The sequence below is a fragment of the Eleutherodactylus coqui genome, chromosome 13 (genome assembly GCF_035609145.1).
Source record: "Eleutherodactylus coqui strain aEleCoq1 chromosome 13, aEleCoq1.hap1, whole genome shotgun sequence".
In the NCBI taxonomy this organism is placed as follows: domain Eukaryota; kingdom Metazoa; phylum Chordata; class Amphibia; order Anura; family Eleutherodactylidae; genus Eleutherodactylus; species Eleutherodactylus coqui.
Window position 1 is genome coordinate 64,704,487 of NC_089849.1, and position 27,882 is coordinate 64,732,368.

The 27,882-nt window shown below is 42.1% G+C and overlaps 1 long non-coding RNA gene across 2 annotated transcripts in view; it reads left to right on the plus strand.

Moving 5' to 3' along the window:
- LOC136587886 (uncharacterized) overlaps positions 1–27,882 on the plus strand; it is a 181,022-nt gene that overhangs the window by 22,515 nt on the left and 130,625 nt on the right. For both annotated transcript variants that reach the window (XR_010787513.1, XR_010787512.1), the window contains one exon: positions 21,681–21,749. This is a non-coding gene — a long non-coding RNA (uncharacterized lncRNA). The remainder of the gene's footprint in view (positions 1–21,680; positions 21,750–27,882) is intronic.

Genomic DNA, 27,882 nt, shown 5'->3' on the forward strand with positions numbered 1-27,882 from the left:
CCTCCTCACCCACTGAAAGCTCTTGAGACAGTTGCCGGAAGTCCCCAGCCTCATCCCCCGGACCCCGGGAACTTTCCAAAGGTTGGGCATCGGTCACGACAAACTCCTCCGGTGGGATAGGAACCATTGCTGCCCATTCTGGGCAGGGGCCCGAGAACATTTCCTGGGAGTCTGCCTGCTCCTCAGAATGTGTCATTGTAATGGAGTGAGGAGGCTGGGAGGAAGGAGGAGCAGCAGCCAGAGGATTCAGAGTTGCAGCAGTGGACGGCGTAGAACTCTGGGTGGTCGATAGATTGCTGGATGCACTTTCTGCCATCCACGACAGGACCTGCTCACACTGCTCATTTTCTAATAAAGGTCTACCGCGTGGACCCATTAATTGTGAGATTAATCTGGGGACACCAGAAACGTACCTCTCTCCTAATCCCACAGCAGTCGGCTGTGATACACCTGGATCAGGAGCTCGGCCTGTGCCCACACCCTGACTTGGGCCTCCGCGTCCTCGCCCGCGTCCACGTCCTCTAGGCCTACCCCTACCCCTCAGCATGGTGTATTACCAGTAGTGCAGAAACAGAACGCTGTAATTAAATGTGCCGCTTATTGGCCTGTGGTTGGAGGCTGACTTCACTTACGGAATGCACAGCAGAGGCAGGAAAGAATTTTGCGCAAGCCTGTAGTGAGACGTAGGTGCGTATGACTGAGCTAGTGGAATTCACAGCGCAGAAGCAGTCAAGTGTCCAAAGGCCACTAGTAGGCCTTAAGTATTTTGCTTCTATTTTTTTAAAGGTTGAGCTGATACAGCAGACTGATACTGTAGGCAGCGTATATATGTTTACTGTTTCCCTCTGGACGGGATGACGGCAGTGTTGTAACGGGCAACGCAGAGCCAGGAAACAATTTTGCGTAAGCCTGCTGTAACACTTAGCTGCGTATTAATTAGGACTACTACCCCCAGCAGACACGCAGTACACTCAAGACGGTCACAGGCAGCCCAAAGATAGTATTTTTCCCAAATTTGTTTGAAAAAGCCCACTGCCTATATAGACAGTATATCTCTTTCACCTTTCCCACTGTCCCTGCCTCACCAGTACTGGCCCTATACTATGTAAAATTACTGCAGACTCTTTCCCTCTGGACGGGATGACGGCGGTGATGTAACGGGCAACGCAGAGCCAGGGAACACTTTTGCGCAAGCCTGCTGTAACACTTAGCTGCGTATTAATTAGGACTACTACCCCCAGCAGACACGCAATACACTCAAGACGGTCACAGGCAGCCCAAAGATAGTATTTTTCCCAAATTTGTTTGAAAAAGCCCACTGCCTATATAGACAGTATATCTCTTTCATCTTTCCCACTGTCCCTGCCTCACCAGTACTGGCCCTAGACTGTGTAAAATTACTGCAGACTCTTTCCCTCTGGACGGGATGACGGCGGTGATGTAACGGGCAACGCAGAGCCAGGGAACACTTTTGCGCAAGCCTGCTGTAACACTTAGCTGCGTATTAATGAGGACTACTACCCCGAGCAGACATGCAGTACACTCAAGACGGTCACAGGCAGCCCAAAGATAGTATTTTTCCCAAATTTGTTTGAAAAAGCCCACTGCCTATATAGACAGTATATCTCTTTCCCTGCCTCACCAGTACTGGCCCTATACTATGTACAATGACTGAAGACTGAGGACGCAATGCTCTGCACGCCCGATATACAAAAAAAAATAATTGTGCAACACTCCTAAAAGCAGCCTCAACAGTACTGCACACGGTCAGATGTGGCCCTAAGAAGGACCGTTGGGGTTCTTGAAGCCTAATATTACACCTAACACTCTCCCTAAAGCAGCAGCAGCATCAGCAGCACTGTCCCTGATCTCTGTCAGAATGCATCTGTGGCGAGCCGCGGGCGGGGCAGATTTAAATACTCAGGTGACACCTGATCTCCCCAGCCACTCACTGCAGGGGGGTGGTATAGAGCTTGAACGTCGCAGGGGGAAGTTGTAATGCCTTCCCTGTCTTTCTATTGGCCAGAAAAGCGCACTAATGTCTCAGAGATGAAAGTGAAAGTAACTCGAACATCGCGTGGTACTTGTCTTGAGTAACGAGCATCTCGAACACCCTAATACTCGAACGAGTATCAAGCTCGGACGAGTACGTTCGCTCATCTCTAGATATGATCCTCTTTCTTTCTTACCATCTCAAGAGCCACGCTTGCCTGTGTGCTATCCAATTTACATAGCCAAAGCTCATAGACATACAGGAATGTGTCTTTTTATTGTCCATGATATGGACAAGAATAGGACATGCGATGAGTATTTTCTCGCGGACCATCGGTCAACATGAGAATACATCAATCTGCATGGCCCCATAGGCTAAAATGGGGCCATGTGCTGCCCACGAATTAACACGAACAGCACATGGCCCCAAATATGCCAGTGTGCTGGAGGCCAAGCTGCTGGAAAAAATTATAAATGAGATCTGCTCTGTTATTTTATTCAGAGATTTTAACACAAATCAATAAAAGTAATAGGACCAGAAGTTTTGGACAAAAATTCTAACTCCTGTCCTATATTCCTTCTCTTTAACCACAATTTCCTTATTATGTACACGCAAGGTCAATTCTCTCAACAGTCCCCAAAGCATAGGCCTGTTTATAGCTGCAAAAGAGGATATGAATACAATCACATTATCCATACTGTATATTTCTCAATGTAGTAGCAATTCTTGTAACCCTACATAATTGCCCATGTTTAGTTACATTTTCAGCTTGTCAATTTTATGAAATCAACCATTTATCATTTACATGAATCTCTTACCATTATTTCACATTGAACAAATAATTGCTCCTTAGAAATTGAACTCAAGGCAGGTTCAAGTCTGTAAATCTTCCATATCCCAAGTGCAATTCACAACAACAACCAGTGCCCGGAAGCAGCACAGCATAAACATAAATGTGCCATCTTTTATAAACCAACCTCAATTTACTAAAGTGCAAACATCGGCTCTTCCATCAGATCACTGTGAGCACTAATATGGACCAGGAAAAGGTCAAATGTGGATGATCCCAAGGGCAGCAAAGCAGGTTGCTCTCTATCCTCCTACGGCAGAACTGCAGTCAAGCATTTACATGAATGTAGTCCTGATAAATTCAGGTCATATGTATATGAGCATGTACATAATAAGCTGGTGCCTATATCAAAATAGTTAATGTGCCTAGTGTAATTGGGTTACTTTTTGAGTAAGGCTACTTTTACACCGGACCGTAGTCGTCAGAGTAGTCACTCCTGTCTAAACTCAAAACCCAATAGGACAAGTCTTCAAGAACTGCTTTATTGACGGACTCGCTAGGATTTCAGGTCACCTTAAAACCACGTCAATGGCAACCCATGTAATCAGGTAGTCTTCGTCTGTAAATGGCTATCTACGTTTTCCGATTGAAGACGGGCAGACGGAAGAGATCTCCAGCCAATCTGCCTCCATTCTATGAGCAATTACCACTCCTACGTGAAAGCTCAGGAGCAATAACAGTTGCCCGACATTTCTTGTCTGCAGTCACTCCCCCGTAATCTGTCCCTACTGCCCTATTACACACTAGTATGGGGAATATATATTTCAGATGTCCAAGTAATCAATATTATTCCGAAGATACATAATGGATAAAAGATCATAAAAATCAACATTAAGCTCCCATTTATAATATCTACTAGTTTGCAGTGGAACCGAGCAGCAAATGTTCAATTCCCTTGAAGTGCCCCCAGAGTGGAAATGATGTATTACACATTCACATTAAAATCAGTGTGTTGTATATGTACAGATTACAAAGTCACTTTGGGTTTCTTTAGGACTCTTCCAAGGGACAGCAGATTCTTGCACTCAGTAAAAAATGTCACAAATATAATATCAATTGTCTTGGAGCTCCTCCTTTGCAAAATATCAAATGCCAACAATGGAGAGATACAATCTTGTGTCCAAAGTATGGATTTTTGTGTCTTTCATAGAGAGAGACTTTTTAGTCACTTTCTGCTCAAGCTAAGTGAAAAGAGGTTCCAAACTAAGCACAGCCTTTATAAATTCAGAACGCCGTTATGTGGGGGTCAGTGCTCACAAATGAAAAACCAACTCTTTCAAGCTAACCCAATTCTTGAAGGACTGGTAGAAACAATTTAGTCACTGGTGTATTTTAATCCCAAAAGAGGCTATTGTAAGCAAACAAGTCAAATTTATTTATTGATCTTTTTATATGATACAATGTTAAATGGTGACCACCTTGTTTCCCCCATTCTATTTGTAGGCATAGGATAACTAAACCAAGAATAATAGGTCAGCACACAAAGCTTCCATTAACAAAAAACTTTTCTATATTTTATTGATTACAATTAAAAAGATGTTACAGTACAATAGAGATGAGTCTCCAATGTGCAGCAGACAGGCGGAAGGAAGGCATAGATACAACATATCAAGTTCATAGAATTAAATACATGCTCAAAAAGTGCATGTATACAAAATTATATATCAACAAACATTTAATCATATAAAATGACACATCAAGCATAAAAAGCATTGAATCTATGAATGTAAGCAACAATACATAATGTGCAAAGCCCACCTTACCACCTGCACCTCGACACGTGTTTCGCCCCAAGCTTGCTACTTCACTACTGTTTGCACCCAGTTTGAGCTCTATTAATTCATAATTAATATTTAAAATAGTTGTCCAGCTGTAAACTATTGTTGGCCCATCTGCGAGATAAGCCATCAATAATAGATTAGTGGGGAACAGCCACGAGTGACCCTGGCTGAACAGCAGTTTGGTAGGCTGATGTGCTTGTGCTGAAGGAGATCATTTTTGCAGGAAGCAGACAGCACTGTTCCCACTGCAGTAGCCAGGTTTGGTATTGCAGGCCATTCACTTCATTGGGAATTTTCCTGTAATTCCAAGCCTGGCCACTGCAGTGGAAACAGAGCTCTCTGCTTCCTGCAGAAAGGATATCACTACACTGCCACAGGAAATAGCTGAATACTGGGGGTCCTAGATGACAGACCCCTAGAGTTGGCCATCAATAATTTCCAACTACACAGAGCTTATGTAACATCAATCTTGTAATATACTTGCGGTTAGATGAGCATTAATTGTGTAAAACGTTAGTGCCCATTAAAAGCAGTGTTTTCAGGTAAAGTGTGAGGTATTACGCTATAACCCCTTTAAGGAACTGGCCATTTTTGGGCTTCAGAACCAAAATGAATGTTGCATTTTTCATCATGACATTCCTGGATGAATAACTCCAATTTTTGCTACTAGTAAATGGTGCTTATTCAAATATTGAGTTGCTTTGTGATACATTGGTTGAAGAGTACCCTATTTCTCCTTGTTGAGACTAGCAAGATGCATAGAAAGTCTTATAGGCCATGCAATGCTCCTTGGGAAAATAGCACTGATGAGGAGCAAGAACCCCTGAAACATTTGTCTGTACATGGGTGTCTTTTCTTCATGGAGAAGACTCTAGTTTTGACTTATATCTTTAGTCATATTGCAAGGCAGATTAAAAGGTTGGACTTTGACCTCTAAGGAATCTACCTTTCTAATAGGTGATTCAACACAGGCATTTCCCCATCTCCAACTGGCCTACCTGTATAAAGGCCCATTTACACGGAGCGATGATCTCTCAAACGACAGTTTGAGTGACAGCTTTGAGCGATCATATTGCATAAACGTTTAAGTAGCTACTCAGCTACTTAAGAGCAATTAAGTGTGCAAATGAAGCCTTAGCTGAAAGCAGTTAATAGCCCGAGGGCTCTTATCTGCATTCAGATCCTTTGTTCTCCTATGGGTAACAATGCTATCAGCACTCCCCTGGAGAACTGCTGATAAGACTGAAGGACGATTTTTAGGTTGGGCTGAATTTAACGATCAGCTAGCAGTGCCCGAAAAGCGCACGATGGCCGTTTAGACGCAACAATTATCGCTCAAACGATCGCTTTTTGGAGATTTTTGACTAATCACCGCTCCGTGTAGATGGGCCTTAATACATGATCACGCTAGTCCAGTGGAGCAACAGTCACTCTTTGCAGCAGCTCTTGGCTTTGGTTGATAGGGTAAATGGACATAACCCTCTCCACCCTAACAAATACAACATCTTTTAGGCTAAATTTCCACACCCTAATTTCCAATTTACACAACCCTAATAGTAAGCAAAAACTAAATATCTAAGTAATAATGAAGTTTGGGCATATGCCAATACCGTTATCAGTGCCAATAGACTGATGCCATCCATTCACTATGCACTAATAAATGCACATGTAGCCCGAGGACTTGCATATGTGGTTTGAGCTAGGACACCCCACACATTAACTATGTACATCATTAATGAACAGAACTGAGTGTTCCAGGATGTAGACACAAGGGAAACAGCATGCACAATGATCCCTACAGCCATCCTCCTGCATTAAGTATACAGGAAATGTAGCAAGTGTTTAATGGCATGGAAAGAGCACCCAATGTGCTGACCTGGTTTCTAAAACATGTCTATAGACAGGGCCCAGACGTATTATACCAGCCATTTCCAGCCTCTCCCTTAAACACAGCCGTAATGCCGTTTAATAAGCAGACACAATGTTAAATTATTTTCAGTGAATTATCTGTCACCATTTATCTTAGTAAATGGATATGCCACATTATAATATGCAAAAATAATTGTGTATTTCGTCATTGCATTGTAGACAGCGGCTGCAGAGCATGTTGCTCCACAGTGTATTATTCTGATAAGGGTTATTAAGCTTGTTTTATTGCGATTCGCAGACAAAGTGACTCGGGGAAACACAAGCCCGACCTGGCATTGAATGTCAGATCATAGGGGAAGACTGCAGCACCTTTTACCAAGCATATAAATTACAACGATTAACAGGAAACTTTGTAGCGCCTTCAATAACATGGATCAAATGCCTCAATTTAGTACATCTCTCAGGAACAATCCCTAAAACATGACATTTAACTGTATGTCAAGGCCTTTCTTTCGCATGAGCAAGCGTACAACCATTCATGCAGAAGAAAGAAATACCAAGAGTGGCCATTTTGTCATAGGAACCAAGTTGCTAAATCACTGCTATACCTCAAATGGCTGATGGACGTCTTACATAGAAAAAAATAAACCTCTTGAGCTAGCTGGAGAATAAGAAAAAAGCCGTTGAGCGTTACAAGATTTATAGACTTTTTTTTAGATGATTCTTACAATCACATGTACTTGTAGAGTATTTATTGCCCTCGAATTTCTATGTTAGAGTTTGGCCAATGAGTTTTCATCTCGAAGCAACTATTTTCTTGCTGAAATTAGTAATTACTTGCTTGGAATTGTTTGTGCCATTTAAAGTGCGTCTACCGTTTCATTCTTCTCCGAGAAACCGGCAGGATAAACAATTAGGAGCTTATTCGTCTTATACTTGATAGGGCTACGGCGCTGGTTTTTTTTTCTATTACAGCCTACCATTCCTCTATGTAAACCTGTTAGTACCAATGAGTAACTGATCTGTATACAACTCCTATTGGTCTGAATTGGAGCCGCATAGAGATTGGCACCCAAGTCACAGCAACAAACAGTAGGGAAACGGTTGATCTAGGCTCCATACAAACAAACAGAGCTCGGTAGCCTTATTAAGGATATTATTATGCATGCTATTGGTTTCTTAGAAAGTAAACTTGCACAGTAGGTATACTTTAACTGTGTTAATGATCTGCATTTGTAAAAAAAAGAAATGGAATAGCTGTTAGACGGGAACCACATGCTGAAATCCTACCAAGACTAGAAAAACATGCCGGAAAAAATGCCCTTTATTCTGTAAATATATAAAAAGATAAAGTTGATTAGATATTATTTTAAAAAATCACAAACTGCCCACCAAAAAATACACAAACTATAAAAAATAGTAATTATTAATAATAGTAATATTTATTTGTACAGCGCCACTTATTCCGCAGCGCTTTCAAGTATGGGAGAAATGCAAATAGTGTAACAATTGCAATGTGAGATACAATCAGTTTGAAACAAATGGGGTGGGGGTGGTATAGGAGGTACACGGGGGGGCGAGGCATGGGGAAACAGGGGATTTCATGTGGAAATCAGTTATTAGAAAGGAAACAGGGTAGGGCGGTAAGGAGGTGCAGGGGTAGAGGTTGTATGTGATAGGCAGGGTGGAAGGTGTGGGAAGCCATAGGGAGGGACGGGGACTAGTTTAGGGGATTTGGTGTGCCTCCCTGAAGAGGGGCGTTTTTAAGGAGCATCTGAAATTTTGTGCATTGAGAACTGTCTGGATGCCTTGGGGTAGAGCGTTCCAGAGGATGGGTGCTGCTCTGGTGAAGTCCAGTTAGTCATAAGTTTATTAGACCACCTCTTGTTTTTGAAAGTGGCTCACAACTTAATCATAGAATGGTAGAGTTGGAAGGGACCTCCAGGGTTATCGGGTTCAACCCCCTGCTCAGTGCAGGATCACTAAATCATCCCAGACAGATATTTGTCCAGCCTTTGTTTGAACACTTCCATTGAAGGAGAACTCACCACCTCCCGTGGTAACCTGTTCCACTCATTGATCACCCTCACTGTCAGAAAGTTTTTTCTAATATCTAATCTGTGTCTCCTCCCTAGTGTTAATTGACATTGATATATCCTAGTGTTAATTGGCATTGATATGGTTTTGACAATAGAATCGAGTTCTATCATTGTTAAGGTCTTCCTAGTGCCACTTGTAAGGGTGTGAACTATATGTTTTTTTCACTTACTCATATTTCTTGTGTTGATTAATGACACTGGAAGGATGGAAGGCTTGAGCCGGATGAAACCTTGAGCCAGCTACCTGAACCATGCAGGAATTAACTCACAACCTTCCGGTCGTGAGTGAGAGATTAGGACTGCATTTCTCCTGCCTTAGCACTCTGCGCCACACAAGGTTGGCGAGAAAAGCTGCATAGGCTGGTGAGTCTAAGAGACAGTTTGTTGCAAGGAAACCAATGGCTGTGTATTGTTCCTGGAGCATCGTAGAAGCTTCTCAACAAGTTCAACAACATATTAAAGACCAATTGTGCCATAACCTTGTCAAATTTACACAGCTGTAGAAGGTCAGAAGTATTTCCTGAGAAGGGTAGTGGCTTAGCTACTCCATAGGTGCCAGAGTAGCAACATACTGTTCTCTTGTTAAAGACTATTTGCCTACCTTCTGAGAAAGAAACCACAAAGTGTATGGCACCACTAAGAGTAACTGCAACCATTAAGCTTTGTGTACCACTTAAAGTGACAGTAACCGCCAGATGTGTTATGCCTGACTAAGTCCAACCTATACTCTTGCAGTCTTGCTCTAGAGGAAGGTAAAAACTCCTATGAAGTGGATTGCTTGGGAATAATGGAAAACCTTCTTCCCAGTAGCAAATTTGGCAGTTCGAATAAAATTATGGATCATAGACCCATCAACAGCCATTCAGTGACCATAACTGGTAATAATACATCTTTCACGAATGGCATTTAGCTCATTGCTGGCATTTAGAAGAGATGTGTAACGGACAATATTTGATTCTTCACTGTATGTGCTACAAATTTTCACTGTAGTTTACATAAGAGATTAGCAGAACACCTGGCATGTGAGTTTCTACCTCGGGCAGCAGAACAACAAGGCTGATCCTTGCAAGCAACATATGCGCCTGCACAAATATCACAACCTTGTCCTCGTAAAGAACAAACCCTGTTTGTACACTTTATTGACCAGTTAATAGAAATGAAAATAATAGTTCCAAGCAGAACAAGCTTTTTGCTCTTAGATGAAAGTACTGAAGTTTTGCCTCTTGTTTTGCAAGCTGTCTATCTGTCATTATTATGGAGAATTATCTATTTCCAAGTGCATCATTTCTTGGTGATCACATAAAGTACTCCTTACCTTTTCCCGTAGGAGGAAAATTTGGATGGAGCCTTATGATGCATATATTAGGAACAGATGCACACAATTATAGCTCTTAGTGAATATTGCTTTCGAATGGAGGAGTAACTGAGGAAACATGTGGAGCACAGTGGGCAACATTTATGAAATTCTGCGCCACTTGAAAGTGCAGGTCTACAAGCAGAAAATAGTTGGGTTATTAGCGTTATGTATCTAGAACATTAGTGGATTTTGGTGGGATTATACCGTATTGTGTGCCCTGAATCTGCACGTTGTACACCTTATGGCTCTGTAGCTGGGAGCTGTAAGCACTACAGGATCCGCCACATGGTGCCTCCTAACAATGATGTATTCTGGAGATATCTTTCCCTAGAAGCTTTTGTGTGTCCAATAGCACCATGTGGTACAACACAGCACAATCTGACAAAAAATGGAATCTGACTGAAAAAACTCTGTATGCCTCTGCTTATACTGGGGGCATACAGAAGTCCAGGAGAGATGCATCCACTGGTATGGGTGCCAGATTAGAGCTTTGGACAAATCTCAGGTCGTCGTAAACATAAATTCTTATTCTGAGGATGTTTTTTTGTATTTTTGTAGCCAGGGGTATAGTTAAAGGCCAGCTGACCCCTCCCTCATTACTCTTCATATCTGCTAGCCATGGTCTGCCCAGAACTTGCCACTGCATTCATGGGTCTCTTAAGTGATCCACTAATGCATCACTAGAAGCCAGGGACATTGCTAGAATTTTAAAAGATTAGAGGCACAGGTCCCGATACACAACCATTACTCCCCCTTTTTTTCCCAGGAAAATCTATATATCAGATACAGCATATCTGTTAGACAACTTTTATTACATGGTGGGCTTAGAAACAGCAGCTCAGCACTAGTGTACTTCTAAATAATGCAGTCACCATATAATAGTCAGATAGTAGTTCTACACAGCGAGGCCTTAGTCACACGGGCGTTTTTTGCCGCGATTTGCATATCGCATGACGGATGCGCATCCGCAAATCGCGTGACCGGGGCCGAAAAATCGCCCGAAAAAACTGCTCCTAGCCGCATTTCAATAGAAACTGGCCGGAGCTGTCCAGCGCATTGAATTCAATGGAGCCGGCTATACAGCCAGCTCCATTGAAAGCAATGCGCTGCGGGCGATCTCACGCTGAATTGTCGGGAAGGGCTTAAATATATAAGCCCTTCCCTGCAATTCATCCAGAAATGTGTAAAAAAAAAATGTATATATATACTCACCTTGTCCTGGCAGACGGAGTTCAGTGCGGCCGGCCGGCAGTTCTCCTGAACTGCTCTCTGTAGTATTCAGCAGCCGGGGATTTAAAATCCCCGGCTGCTGAATGAACTGCCTCTGATTGGTCACAGCCTGACCAATCAGAGGCAGCTCTCACTCACACCCATTCATGAATTCATGAATGGGTGTGAGTGAGAGCTGCTCCTGATTAGTCCCTGCGCTGAGCCAATCAGAGGCAGCACTCACTCACCCATTCATGAATTCATGAATGGGTGTGAGTGAGAGCTGCCTCTGATTGGTCAGGCTGTGACCAATCAGAGGCAGTTCATTCAGCAGGCGGGGATTTTAAATCCCCGGCTGCTGAATACTACATAGAGCAGTTCAGGAGAACTGCCGGCCGCCGCGCTGAACTCCGTCTGCCGGGACAAGGTGAGTATATATATATATTTTTTTATTTTTACACATTTCTGGATGAATTGCAGGGAAGGGCTTATATATTTAAGCCCTTCCCGACAATTCATCCCGCGCTCGCCGGCAGCCCATGGCTTTCAATGGAGCCGGCTATATTGCCGGCTCCATTGAATTCAATGGGCAAACATCGTTCTTCTCTGCCACAGCTGTTACAGCTGTGGCAGAGGAGAATGATTTGTCTAGTATATGCTCTCAATGGGGTCGGCGCTGCTGCCGCCGGCCCCATTGAGCGCATATAGAGAAGAGAACAGGAATCGCAGATCGCAGATAGGTGCGATCTGCGATTTCTGTTCTATAATTTATCGGACGAGCGCATAAAAAGCGCTCATGTGTCCGATACCATTGCAAAGCAATGGTTTTAAAAAATCACCGGACGCATGCGCAAATCACGCGAAAAATCGCCCGCCTGACTAAGCCCTGATAGTGATTACAGTGCAGTTACCTCCAGCGATCACAGGTGATGTCTTCTCTGATTACTGTCATTTTATTTTCCCATTGCTTTCATATTTAGACTCAGACTAACACAAAGATATCTTCATGGCTGGTTTATATACAGTTTCCCTATGATGCTACTACCTCCTATGACCCTCTCAGTGTCACATAGTAATAACTTCCCTATGTGTCCCCCTTCTACAAGGTAATAATGCCCATTTTCTTCACTCCCAAAGTAATAATGCCCATCTGTGCCCCCTCAACATAAAAGTACTCCTCTGTGCCCTCTCTGTTTTCTCACAAGGTTATAGCACCCTTCCGTGTCCCTCAGAAAGTTACAGTGCCCCCTCTGTGTCCACACAAAGTTGTAGTGTCCCTTCTATGTCTTTACAAAGTCATAGTGCCTCATCTGTGCTCCCACAAAATAAGAGCATCTGCCTCTGCCCCAATGTAATAGTGACCCCCTCCGTGCCCCCAAAAGTTTACAGTGTCTCCTGTGCCCTCCAAAGTTATAGTGGCTCTAAAAAGTTGCAGTGCCTCTTTATACTCTCCAAAGTATTTTTTGCCATCTCAGAGTTATAGTGCCCCTGTATGCTCAATAAAGTTATAGTGTCCCTATGTGTCCTCCAAAGTTACAGTGCCCCGACAAAGCTATAGTGTCTCTCTGTGCCCTTACAAAGCTCTTGTGCCCCCCTCTGTGTCCCCACAGTTATTGTGAACCCATAAAGCTTTAGTGCCCACTATCCACATTTCTTAAATTACGGGGCTCTATAATCCCTCTCCTACCCCCACGCCAGATCTCAACTTCCCCCAGTTTCCTGCTCTCAGTGCAGTTTGAGCTGGGGAAGGAGTTGGACGGTTAAGTCCGCAGCGTGAACATGAATGAAGAAGTTTGTTCTGCTTGCTGGCCGGAGTTAAATTGTAGCATAGGGATGGGAGGGCTGTGAAGGACTCTGGGCCTCCCTGGGCCAGGGGCCCAGTTGCAACTGTGACTACTGCGACCCCTATAACTACACCACTAGGTATAGTACATTGAATATTTTAGATTGATGTAAATTGATAAAATGGTGAAAGTAGGACAAGAATGTACAATGAACATACAGATATAGTAATTCTTAACATGACTGACGCATCATGATAATTCGGTTTACAGTATTGTAGCTCATTGTGGTTGAGTTATCATAAGGCATTAACTGTCGACTCAATGTTTGCTATATCTATAATATATTCTCCAAGAGACAGAATCCACAATAAATCACCAATTTGACACTTGAAAATACAGAAATGGTTGGATAAACAGTGTTGTTTACTTGTCTACATCACAGTAAGCAGTCAAACTCAATTTATCTTTGTACAAATTACTGTAAGTTTAGACCATTTAGAAAAATATCCAAGTAATTCTCATGAGCTATATCACACTTTTCCTTCTACCAGCTTTTACAACAACTACAATAATTGTCGTCCTATGAAATATGACCTAGCATATATAGATTTGGCACCACCTACATCAGCTCACCCCGGTTTTATATTACTTCTTTGAAGAAAGCTACTGATTTCCTGCTGAGGAAAAACTAAAATTTGCCTTTTCTTCTCTTTTCTATGTTTCATTGTACAAAATGCAGAAGTAACATTAAAGGGTTTTTCTAGGTAAAATACCATATCCTCAGGATAGGTCATCATCAACAGTTGATCGGCTAGGGTTCACTGCTATGGACCCTGGCCAATCAGTTGATTGGGTGCTTGCACTCAGCACCCCAATCCACAGAGGTCGGAGCAGAAGCTGCTGCTCTGCCCCCCCTATGTAGTGGCTGGCACTTGCAACTGCATGCATAACTCTCATTAAAATCAATGGAAGCAGCGTCTGGAGTTACAAGCGCCGAGGTCTAGAATCGCTGGCCTTGTTTTCACTGAACAATTATTCCGTTTTGCAACATCTAACGATTACATGAATCCAACCGTTTCATGTAAAAGGGCTCTAATTCATGAACACAATAACATTTATCTTTGTTGTAGTCATAGATTAGCTGATTAGAATCTGCAGCAGAGATAAGAGCTGAAAACCAAGCTGGCAGTCACTGATGGATCTCCTATTGAGACTAATTGGGGCCCATTTAGACACAACGATTATCGCTCAAAATTCGCTCAAAAGCCATCATTTGATTGATGACCTTTCCATCTAAACGTGCTTCCATCATGCACTTTTCATGCACTATTCTTTCATCACTGACTTTTAGAAAGCTAAAAGTCAGCGATGACTCTTATCAGCGCTGCACGCTGAGCTCTCAGCGGGACACCGCTAATAAAATTCTTTCAGCTGGTATCCCGCTAGGATTTCTCAGTGGAATACCAGCTGAAAGCTCGGAGAACAAAGCAGTTGTTTGCATATACAAGGCAGCTGCTGTTCTCAGAGCTGTCATTGGTGTTCCGCTCTGCCTTTATTTAACTCTTAAGAAGCTAATTAGCTACTTAAGAGTTATGCAAAGATGATAGCCATCATTTGAGTTCTTTTCGAGCAATCATCTTTCAGTGTAAATGGGGCTTTAAGGTAATATCATACAGGTCAATTATCTCCCTAATTATCACTGGAAACAGTTAATTTGGCGATAATCATCTCGTGCACATGTGTGAGTGAAAAACCAAGTAACTGCCAGGTTATGTAAACACGAGCTACTCAATCTTTGAGTGTTCCTGTTTACTTTACATGGAGGCGGGTAGCTAAAATGATCTCTGGTCCATTCTTCATCCATTTACAGGAGCGATAGTCGGGCGGTAGCTCATGGGGTGGCTGTGGGGCGCTTATGTGCCCCACAGTCACCCCTTGTATGGTACATTAAAACTGCAGTTTCTATATAAAGTGAACTGTAGAAACTGCAGAAGACAAATGGTGTAACATTTTCAACCAAACCCTATTGCACAAATAGCTGTCACTCCAAAGTACCTGCATTTAAGTGAAAAACAAATTTGGCCCCATCCAAAAGGTGTCCGTAGCCTATAAGGACCGAATCCAGAGAGTTGTAGTCTATGATTCCTACTCATAATGGTTCCTGGTTATACGTGGTGCACCCCAAGGTTCAATGCCGGCTCCTCTATTGTTTAACTTTTTTATTAATTATAAAGAAGATGACATTAATAGCATTATTTCTAATTTTAGCAGATGGCACCAAGCTCTATAATCTAGTGCAGTCTATGGAAGATGTTCATGAATTACAGGCCGACTTGGACACACTGAGTGTTTGGACATCCACTTGGCTAATGAAATTCAATGTGGATAAATTAAAGTATAATAATGAAATGTATTGAGTCTGGAGAAACGTTGTCTATAAGGGGGATGTGATTAGCCCGTAGAAGTAAATTAGTGGCCCTTACAAAAAAAATATACTAAAACTTTTTTTCATGTAAAATCTACTGAAAAGACAAAGGAGCACTGCTTGCGTCTGGAGAAAAAAAGTTCAATTACCAAAGGCGACAAGGCTTCTTTACGATAAGAGCTGTGAATCTATGGAATAGCCGGCCTCAGGAGCCGGTCACAGCAGTAACAGATGCAGGCTTGAAAAAAGACTTAAATGATTTCCTAGAACAAAATAACATCAACACTTATGGAAATGTATAGAATTCCTTCCTCCTGCAACCCTTCCCCTTCAAGCCATGTCCTTTCCCATCCCTTGGTTAAACCTGATGGTCACATGTCTTCAACCGTGGAAACAATGTAATTAGAGATGAGCGAGCGTACTCGCTAAGGCAAACTACTGGAGCGAGTAGTGCCTTATGCGAGTACCTGCCCGCTCGTCTCTAAAGATTCGGGTGCCGGCAGGGGGCAGGGAGCGGCGGGGGAGAGCGGGGAGGAACAGGGGGGGGGGGGAGATCTCTATCTCACTCTCTCCCCCCCCCCCCGCTCCTCCCTGCTCACTGCCGCAACTTACCCCCGCCAGCACCCGAATCTTTAGAGATGAGTGGGCAGGTACTCGCATAAGGCAATAGTCGCTCAAGTAGTTTGCCTTAGTGAGTACGCTCGCTCATCTCTAAATGTAACTATAGTGCTTATAACTTTTTGAAAATACAATGTCTAATGAGGCTCATAAATACTAAAAAAAAGCTAAAATAAGCAGTGTACCAATATGTGCAGGATGGGGGTAAGAAATTCTTCTTTATAAGTAAGTATTGCAAATGCAGTGAACTAATGCAACCTACTTTTAGCATAATATATAGGATGAATCCTCGCTAGAGATGAGCGAACCTACTCAACCACGACCCTTTTTCACCCGAGCGCCGCGATTTTCAAGTACTTCCGTACTCGGGTGAAAAGATTCGGGGGGCACCGTGGGTGAGTGGGGGGTTGCAGCGGGGAAGGGGGGGAAGAGGGAGAGAGAGAGGGCTCCCCCCTGTTCCCCGCTGCTACCCCCCGCTCTGCCACGCCCCCCCCCCCCCGCCCCCTGGCACTCCCCGAATCTTTTCACCCGAGTACGGAAGTACTCGAAAATCGCGGTGCTCGATCGAGTAATTACTCGAAACGAGTATATTCTCTCATCTCTAATCCTCGCACTTTGCAACTGTTGAAGTGTTGCAACTCCCAATCGAATTATTACTGGATCATTTTTGTAACAGATATCGTTAAGAGTCGTTTGCACAATCAAAAATGTCATAAACTCAACTTAAAAACAGATTTTTAGACTTTCTTCCTTAATAAACATATGGATACTGATCATGTTGGACTGAGGCCAACCCGCATCTATACAGAATCTGTGCAGATTCCTTTTTAATTGCACCGTTACTTTGTTAATATCATTTCAACCACAGGACATATGAATAAGGTAACATAAGGGGCTAGTGAATGGCTGCAAAGTCAACTCTAAATTTGGTTTTCTTCAAGGGCCATTATTGTGTTAGAAGCTAGGCGCATCATGTGATCCCCTGGTAGTTTGATTGGCTAGTCTGACCTTATTATAATGTAAGATTTTGCCTGCAGGATAATTATTATGACACCTATTCATAAAATCGCTAGCAATCATCTAGTCCCTATACAAACTGTAGAGCTATGCCTTCCATTAATACACCATATAAGCAGAAGTGAAATATGGTCCCTGGAAGGTACTACTGCGATAAATTTTCATTGTATTGTTTGACAAGGTTTTGACAAGGTTGTACTAACTGAGAGGCAGGCAGAGCTTCCTTGCTAACTCCAACACAGTAACCTTATCAAACAGTTTAGGGCCCTCTTATCATTCAGAAAATAGTTGGATCCTACGAATCTGGACGATGATCATTCAGTGTAAACATGGCCAACAATTGAACGACTTCTGATAATTTGTTTGCATATCGGTCATTGCTCATTCATTCATTTGGAAGTCATTACATGTAAAATATAATCATTCAGTCGTTCCCATTCATGGGTACAGTACCCTGAAAAACTAACGATCAAGTGAACGAGCGAATGATGTAAAGAGGGAAACAAATATATCTGTGTTTGTAAACATGTTAACGCAAATGACTCTGTCATCGTTCGCTCATGCTAATGATTTCTTGCTTTGTGTAAAAGGACCCTTAGAATCCAACAAAAGGCTGACTCAATGACTGGATGTAATGACTGCTTCTGATACAAATGGGAGTAGCTATGGGCAGACATTGAGCTTAATGTGGCTGTACACATGAATGTTAACTGAATCTGCAAATTAGTTGAGACTGGCCAGCCTTCTAATGCATATGAGAATATCCCAACTCTCCCTTGACTGCCAATGTCAGGCCAAAGAAGGAAAAGCATTGAAATATAGCATGTCCATTTTTTTCTTCAAAGCACAGTCAGGACACACCCATACACTTTAGATGGGCGGTCACTCCAGCCGAAATCTGTGGTTCAGCAACCTTCATCTAATATGTTTGGCCAACTTTGGAATTGGGCTGTTAGTGTTGACATTGTAGCATTAAAGGGGTTGTACGAAGATTACAAGTTATCCCCTATTCACATGATAGGGAATAACTTGCTGATTGGTGAAATTCTCATGCTGACACCCCCACCGATCTCGAGAATGGGGGACCCATGTCGTCTGTCCTCCTCACTATAGGGCTACTGCGCCCCCCCCCCCCCCCCGCAGTGAGAAGTAGAATGTATGGAGAGCTGGTTATACAAGCGCAGTGGTGCTCCAATAACTTTCAATGAGGCTACCAAGATATCAGAGCAGCAAGCGCTCGGGTATTTCCGTCAGCCCCATCAAAATGCATGGAGGGCCAACCGCGCATCCTTGACCACTGCTCTATTTATTCTGACATCAATGAGGAGGAAAAACCAACCAAAGCAATGACAGCCAGAGGGGGACACAGGACCTCCATTTTTGACATCATTTGGGTCTCAGCGGTGAGATGCGACCGATCAGCAAGTTATCCACCATCTAGTGGACAGGGTATAACTTGAAATCTTGGTACAACCCCTTTAATTCTCTTAATTAGATATTAAATGGAGAAGAAGGAAATATATCAACATAACTTACTGATCCCCATGCTTAGAATTTGATGGTGACTTGAACACAGGCTTGCCTGAACCTTTAATAGCATGAATCACCAATGCCTATCTTTAGACTTACATAATGACGCAAAGAAAGGTTGACCTTGTGTTCAAATTGAAAGTTCATTTATGTTTCAGTATTAAGGTTCATCTGTCCTATCACTTTTGGATAAATGGAGATAAAACATAGGATAAAGTAGTTGTTTGAAGACAAAAGCTTTGCCAACTGCAATAGTCAAAAAAAGAAATACAGTATAGACACATATCTATGGGTCTAGAATTCAAGGTCCACACTGAGCCAACATTATACCATAAAAAACTGGTAACTTTACATTTATAGTCAACATAGTCCTTACAGGAGATTATTTTAAGATGATACCCTCTTCATTTTTTATTATCCCATGTCCTATTTTACCACACTTTATGGATGTTGGCTCCTCTCCAAAGGACCCCACCATTTTCGCCCTTGAGTCTCTGTACTCAGCAATACATTGTGATCTCACCAGGAAAATTTAATGGACCAATGAATATGAAAGGTAATGCATGTGATTAAAACTTTACACAAGCCAAGTAATAATTGCCCTTTTTATTCTGTGCTGTGTCAGGTTTTCCTAACTATAGAATTACCCATGTCACATTGAAGTTATTATGGATTTCTGTGTACTGAAACATACTACTACATGAAGAACATGCAAGAGGTCATACTTCCATGTGTTTAAATTGGGTTTTCCTGGGTACCATATTAAGGGCTAGTTGAAACCATAATTTTCAGATCTGCATAAATGAATATTAATCCATGGGTGTGTCCAACACTTGTGTTACCTAGGGCGAACAGTGAAATGGTGCCTCTCTCCCTTTCCTTTGCATTGGAAATGGTATCATATGTTTTCTAAAAAGTCAACTTACTACTAGTCACATGGGATAAAATTTTTCATCTCATCCACGTTGCATTTCTGTATTATGCCCAATATTTTGTGCAAAACACTATGAATGATGGGCCAAAATAATCATTCTCAGCACAAACAAGTGGCAATAGTTTTAGTATAACCCAAGTGTAAATGTTTTAACATAGCCAAAACCATAATCAAAATGTCAATGCACTTTGAATAGAAATGTCCTATATTACACGTAAAAATTACTCATAGAGGATGCTTCAAAAGAGACAACTTTCTTAGATTGTAGCCAACAGTTAGAGCCATCAAACAGCTGGAGGAAGTCACAATCAGCTGGTAAACAGATGGGATATCAATGGCCAAATGCAGATGAAATGTAGCATTACATGATGACCACTAAAGTAGTCAACCATGTCAAACTAGCATGGCTTGAGTCCACCAGAGCCGGAGCGACTCTTGAAGAGCAGCTCCATTCTGGCTCATAGAAGGGGTGTCCCGAATGGGCACTCATCTCTATGACATCCATATGCCTTACGAGAGCATATGGACAGAAATCAATCAGAATTTCTTTTGCACCAAATGATACCAAGATGGTCAGTGTACACCCATAAGAAATTACAGACAGCATTTGTGCCATTGATTTCAATGCATTGTTGTATAGAACAATCTTAGTTTGTTGTTCCCATCCAGTCAAGCTGTTTTTAATGGCAATAGAGGAAACTGATTCAAAGCCTAAGGCTATGTTCACATCTGCGTTTAGAGGCTCCATCACAGTTCCGGCATGAAATATCGGGAAAAAAAGTCTTGCATGAAGAACTTTCCAACTTGTGAAATGTTGGATGGCTGAATGGAAGCCAAATGGACACTATTATGGTAAATGGGTCCATTCGACACCGTTCGGTTCTGTCATAAAACTGATCCAGTCGGCCAGAGGATTCCCCTTCCCTGCTCCTAGAATAGAGCAAGAAAACAGAATCCTCTAATGCAGGTGTGAACATAGCCTTCATATGACATACATTGAAATTAATTAATGTAACCTGATATCTTTTACTATGTACGCAAAGTTAGATAGAGACGATGATGAGTTTTACAAGTTTTGAGCAAGTTGTTGTTTGTTATAATATAGCTTCTGCTATGTTGCCTATTGCCATATTCTTTGAGTAACCAATCTTAATAAATATTCTCTTACGAGGTGCGTACTTGTAAAATTAATTTCACGCTTTTCTAAACCTTAATTTACTATTGGCCACAAAACATTTAAAGGGGTTGTCCCGAGGCAGCAAGTGGGTCTATACACTTCTGTATGGCCATAATAATGCACTTTGTAATATACATTGTGCATTAATTATGAGCCATACAGAAGTTATAAAAAGTTTTTTACTTACCTGCTCCGTTGCTGGCGTCCTCGTCTCCATGGAGCCGACTAATTTTTGGCCTCCGATGGCCAAATTAGCCGCGCTTGCGCAGTCCGGGTCTTCAGCAGTCTTCTATGGAGCCGCTCGTGCCAGAGAGCGGCTCCGTGTAGCTCCGCCCCGTCACGTGCCGATTCCAGCCAATCAGGAGGCTGGAATCGGCAGTGGACCGCACAGAAGAGCTGCGGTCCACGAAGACAGAGGATCCCGGCGGCCATGTTCAGCGGTAAGTATTGAAGTCACCGGAGCGCGGGGATTAAGGTAAGCGCTCCGGTAAGCTTCCTTTACCACCCTGCATCGGGGTTGTCTCGCGCCGACCGGGGGGGGGGGGGTTGAAAAAAAAAAAAACCCGTTTCGGCGCGGGACAACCCCTTTAAATCTCAACAAGTAAAGACCTACATCAAATTAGCCCCCTCATCACTCACTGGTTGGGTGACATATTCTAGCATTACAATGCCATAACATAAACAGGTGATGCAGCTGACCAATCGCCATACAATACATAAGCAACCTATCGTCTGTGGCATCCAGATATAATAGCATGCCAACTGTATAGCTATGACTGCACAGAAGGCAACCTAAGCTGAAAGCAGATAAGACAAGGCAATTTCTCAACTAATGCACCAATATACTTAGATGCTGATTGTAATACGTACAAGCGGACCTTCTGCAGTTTTACCAAAGAGATGGACTTATCGTCAAAAAGCCGCGAAGCAAAAATCAATCAAAATGAAGAATGCTCTTGGTTCATACTCAGACACCTCCTGATCCAAGAAACCCCTTCCCATTATGTTTTTAATAGTTTTTATTTTGGCTTTTGCAGATAACAAAGGAACATGAACAGGTACATCCAACATCAATTTGGAATACATAAAGACGGGCTATACTATAGGTAATGGTCAATGTATCGCACAATTTAATGTATCTATTCTCTTGTTACTCTGTCTCCAGTTGGTGCACATTTACACATCATTCATATATCAGCCTATAAGGCATTATATCGATAATGACGCTATGGCTCGTTTTAGTGTTGAGCCAAGGGTCCCATATTTTGAAACAGTGATCTGGTTTAACTCTACACTAATTTATACATAAGTAAATCAACATTAATCAATTGCAACTGGAGGGAGACAGATGATTTCCAGGGAGGTTTCTAATTTAGAAGGATACATTTCATAGCGTAGAACATAAAAATGCTGTAGAATTTTCTACCATATTTGGTAGGGATGAGGTCTCTTACCAGGCCTATAAGACTGATTTTGGGGGAACATTCTCCTGGGTAATCCAGTGTTGTATTAAAGAGCCTATTTACTGTGCCTCTAACCAGCAGGCCCTAATCACCGGGCAGTCCCAGACCATATGTAGTAAGCATGGGCGTAGCTATAGGGGGTGCAGGGGTAGCAGTTGCTACCAGGCCCTGGAGCCTTAGGGGGTCCAAAGGCACCTCCATCACATAAGAAGACACTAGTATTATAAATAGCACATGGCAGGTAAGGGGCCCTGTTACAGATTTTGCATCGGGGCTTAAGATCTTCTAGTTACACCTCTGGTAGTTCGCTCTTCCTTCCTCTATTACGCCTAGTACAGACCATGACCATGGCCCTTGGGAAATGATGATTACTCCATGAAGACACCTCTTTTGGAGGAGATGAGTATTAAATCTTTCCGTTCTGTTTTGTTTGCATTTAATGGCTCCCTGAGAGAGAGAAGCGAGTTGAAGCAGAGCTTAAATGAGTCTGAAATGTGGATTTATTAAACATATACACTTCTATTATTCAAGTTATTGAAAATGTTTTTAAGATACCATTATTAGAGGAATTCAGGAATATGGATTCATTAGCCGTGTATCTGTGTTTAAGCAGAATAAATGCATGTTGGTGATTTGAGAGAGGTTTTTCTGCATGCTGGCTAATAGAATGGAGCATATTCCGGTTTATGGTAAGGATATAGCAGTTTTTTATAGAACACATTTGACTGACAGTGACCCAACTGATCTTCATTGCTCCTGGTATTTTGATGATTTATTGATACCACTGAATATAGTATGTCAAGACTGAGAGAAAGTTGTGTGGTGATCAAGACGCCTTTTCTATCAACAACTGAATAATATTTTGAACTGTAAGCAGCTGTCTTGATTTAAGTATAAGTGCTGAACTTGTGGCATAAGAAGGGGGATGGTTCCATAATATTATATTGTTTGTTTGCCCATGTATTTTTAGTAAGTTTTAGGGTGCACTAAGGCGGTTAGAGAAAGGTTTCAGCATCGGGTCGTCCTTTTCAGGGCGATTGCCCTGTCTTGCTATAGGAACAAATATCAGGGCCTTATAGGGCGATTACTGAAAGTTTCCATCTATCCAATTACCATCCTACCTACCTTTACACTTATTGTGAACATACATTTCCTTGGCTGATTTTTGGTAGTTCTAAGCAAATGTGATTTTTAGTGCATATCAATAAAAGGTTTTTTTTTAATGTGTGACCTGTGGGCAGTGATAGTGTTCAAATAACAGGGGGACGAGATTTATATCTTTTTTGAAGGGATTTCTTGCACTAATTAAATTAGAATTCTCAGTAAAAGTCAATTTCTCCATGTGGTGATTTCTCCAAATCTGGAATATCTTTTGTCTACCAGTCAAAAGATCCCATCAATGGAGCTGTTTTTTTGCCATAATGCTTTTTCAAAAGAATGACATAGGTTTTTGCAAGCATTCCAATCAAGCAGCAGACTCTGACAAGCCACAGTCTAATATTACTGGGCTCTGGTAAAATAGTTGAGTTCAGACATTTCATAACTGAAGATAGTGGTATAGGCTGGTCTGAGAATGATTGAACTCTTGATAAGGTCCCTATAGGATCTAAATTCACACTTGTTATACAATTGTAAAAGATATAAGCGTAAAGGGTTTTATGACAGTTTTGACCACTTTGCCAATATTGTAGTGACTATGGACAAGGGAAGCCCTGTGCATTTTTTAAGGGGTATTTCCGTCTCGGGAACCCCATCCCAATGTGCTGCAAATTGTGAAAATAAAGTACTAGCCAATTACATGTGTTTCAAAAATGCCCCATTTTCTTGCAAAGCAAAGTCTTTATTGCAATTGTTTACTTTATTTTCTGCTATTTCTTTGCATAGAAGAGCTTCTGGGCAGTGTGAATAGTGAGGGCTTCTTTGCCTTGGTTAGAAGCCCTTCTATATAAAGAATGGTGGTAGCTGGTGGCTGGACTGGGAACTATTGTGCATGCGCTCCAGAGATCCCATGCAACCCGGCAGATCATTGCTCACCAAGTTAGAAGTTGGCAAATGTGGCCATCTCCGCTCCATAGCAAAGGCAGTCGGTTCCCCTAGCAAGGAGCAGTAAAACAACTCCAATGAAGACCGAGGCTTTTCCAGAAAACATGGCATTTTTGAAAAACACATATGATTGGTGAGTACTTTATTTTTGCATTTACAGCATATTCAAATATCCCGAGACGTGAACGCCCCTTTAATCCTTCAACTAACTTGAGCGCCCCTCTGAAGGGGCCCTATTACATCCAGGCTATTTCTATGGCAGGGGATGGGAAGGGTATCACCTCTCCTTAAGGAGAGCACCTAGGAGGTGAGTGAGGAGGCTTATAAGGCCATGCATGCTCTTCTGGGAAATCTATGCAAATAAGGAAGATAAAAAAATACCTCTACAGTGCCACTTATTCCTGCCATCCAATAGGTGGCGCTGCAGAAGTATTGTTCCATCTTCATTATTTGCATATATGGGAGGGAATGGCATGTACTTGGATCTGTAACTCATCAAAATACCCACTAAGCTTTTACTGGTATTGTACATACAGGAAGCTAAAGTCTTACTAGTGGAAAATTAATCCAGTAGAACTGAAGGAACCAAAGAAGAAATTGTCATAGTAAACCTAAATGTAACAACTCTCCTATATTAGAAGCAGATATTGCTCATGTAACGTTCTTTAGAGAATGGAAGATACAGTATTAGTGAAGTAGATTAATAAAAACGCCTAAGAATGTGCAACCCTCAGAGGTGATTTGTCTAATGCTAACAAATTACTACTTCTTAATGTAAGTCGTGTCTTACATATTGCAGAATTTCTGAAACTTCATAATGTAATCAGTACTGTCAAGTTAAAATATAACCAGTGCCAAATCTTTAATCTACCTCTCTAGCATATCATGCCTTGTTTGTGAAGCGGATCTAAACCTAAACATATTTGTTTTGCTGTAATAGGGTGTGAAGTGATGTGTTATACCTCAAATGCATGAACATCCACAATATATTTACTTGGAAATAATGGGCTTCGAATTTCTCAAGATAAGCCAACTCATTGGTTTAAGTAAATGACTTGGATCGGGGGCATACAAAGAGAATAGGGGGCCATAATCTGCATGTGATCACCTTTGAAACTGGTTCACACACTGTCTTTTCTACTTCAAGACAGTGGGCCCTGATACTTAAAATGACCTGTTACTCCTACAGAAGTGTAGGGTAGGCCTTCATGGCCCCTCGTTTGGGTGTTTGTGCCCTTCTTATTTCTTAAGATTGTGTACTAGAAAGGCTTTTTGAACACCCCCAAAGAGCAAAGAGAGTGGTGCCAAACTGAGCAAAATCCTCCATTACTCATGGATTCCTTATCAGCCTTGGGGGTGCTTCTATGATACTACGGTATTACTCCATTAGGATGTAATAATTCTGGCTGGTTAACACATACATGTAGCAGACTAGATAACTCATTTTCTATCTATCTACTTATTCCTAATTTATAGACACAAAATTGCACTTTTATGGATATTTGGACCCCACAAACAGTATATATACTGTATCGAAAAATAACATCATGGTACCTCCTTTCCAGGAAGAATTGCAGGGTTGAGAAAATCCTGCCAATATAACTCATCCCCAGCCATGCAGATGTCTTCTATGTTGCATATTTTATAGCATTATTAGCAGGTTTTGCTATGCTGTAGAACCCATTTTCGATATATTACCTGCTGCCACTTTCACAGCATTCAACAGGTATCCAGATAATAGATTTCACACCTACAATAAATGTGTAATCGCTTCCCTTATCATGTTGCTATTTGCATGATACATGACAGATACCATATGTACAGGTCTGTAATAATGTAAAGTTTGGGCTGTATTGCAGGAACACATGGTGGATCTTGTGTTATTTATACACATAATCTGCTTGTTGTATTTCCTTGACAGATGGTGTTATATTATTGTAGGTACATTGTAACTATGAACCACATGGCTGGTGTTTTTGTTATACTAAATAGAATGTTTGTGTGTCTTATTTGTGTGCAGGATGTTTATTGTCATTCATTGCAATGTGATCCATAGGATTGACACATGCAGATGACGCACTGTGTATCTAATAGGTGATTATTTAGCAAACTTTGCATTAGTGTGTTGTAATTGGGACTTATTAAACGTTTGATACAGTGTTGTTTTGCAGAAGCATTGATTGCATGACAGACTCTAGCTTGTGTACCTGTGACTCATTGTACATCGTGACTAAGTTACATGGTTTAGAACATTTGTAGGGCTGACTATAGCAATGCAGTAAATGCTGCAATTCTGGGACTAGCGTTTCATCATGTGGCACATGTGCCCGTAGCAGCGCTGTGGTCCTGCCATAAGTACAGTACTATGTTGCTGCACATGCTTAGAGACTGTATTGTATTGGGTGCATGCTGCTGCCATGCACAACGTGTGTTCTATTGCTGGGGCATACTGACATGGTTGGGTGGCATGGTGCCCTGCATGGCTTTACAGGAAGTTATTGTGTCTTAAAATGTTTACAAGAAATTGTGAAAGCCTAATTTATGGTCCAAGTCTCCCCCTGCTTTATGCACTTTTAAAAGATGTAACATAGCCACCCATCTACAGCAAGCAATATACATGCAAATCTAAATCAGCATAGGCACATAAGCACCAGGAAAAAAAAAATCAATGCACTCCTAAAAATCCATGAAAGAGCCGGACACTGATCCATCCTCCATACACATGTGCTCCTTATACAAGTGAACACAGACACCTATTCTGTACATATAGACACAGCTATATTCACAGACACATCCCTCCCTGTGCCAGCTCACACACATAGAGTCCTACCTTCTCAGCCTCTTGTCTCCTGCCTTGGGGTCCTACAGTTGGGGGACTAGCAGACAGGTTGCCTTTTTCACACCCAGCTAGCATCCTCCAATCCCCATTCCATGCTGCGATCCACAATGAGCATCCAGCGCTGTCTGGGTAGGGGGAATGGGAATGTGTATGAGACAGAAGAAGCCGGGCTTGAATCCCCTCTCCTGCTCTCCCCTGCTGGAGACTCTGGGAATGCACAAGGAAAGGAGCAAGATGTGAGACTTGCTTACTGCTCACTGAGCTGGGCTGGAGGAGGCCACTGAATCCTGTAGGGGGGATCGGATTCCTAGGAAATCCCTTAACTGGCACAAACTCAGGGGATCAGCTGTGAAGCCCCCCCTTATCTATTAACTCTTTTAATTGTCACCGTCTTGTCTTGTATAGATTAACTACTTAGTGACTAAAGAGCACAGCAAGACAATTTGCAGCAGCGAGGTGCTGGCCCCTATGGAGTGGCTTGGTTAAGTATTGCTTTTTGATCACATTAGGTGGGGGCGATTGCCTTTTCCTCTTGCTTATTCCCCACCCAACTGCACTTATTTCTCATGCAAAATTCTGTGCCCATCAATCCCCTTTTTTTGTGTGTCGTACTTGAAGAGATCATAGAACAGACATGACTTCATCTGACAGGTCACATAGGGATATCAGCAGTAGGACTGCTGGCCATTTTGATGTGGCTCTCATCACCGGGGATGTGACCTCCTTAATCTTGATTTGTTTCTTTATACCGGTGCACTGAGGTTTCATCTGCTAAGACAAAACACAAAGAATGAATTCAGCTTCTCCAAAGACATGAAACCTTGTATCAGAAAGGGGGGCGCGGGGGACATGTGTAGTTTGCCAAGGACGGAGTGACATCCTACACTGCTCATT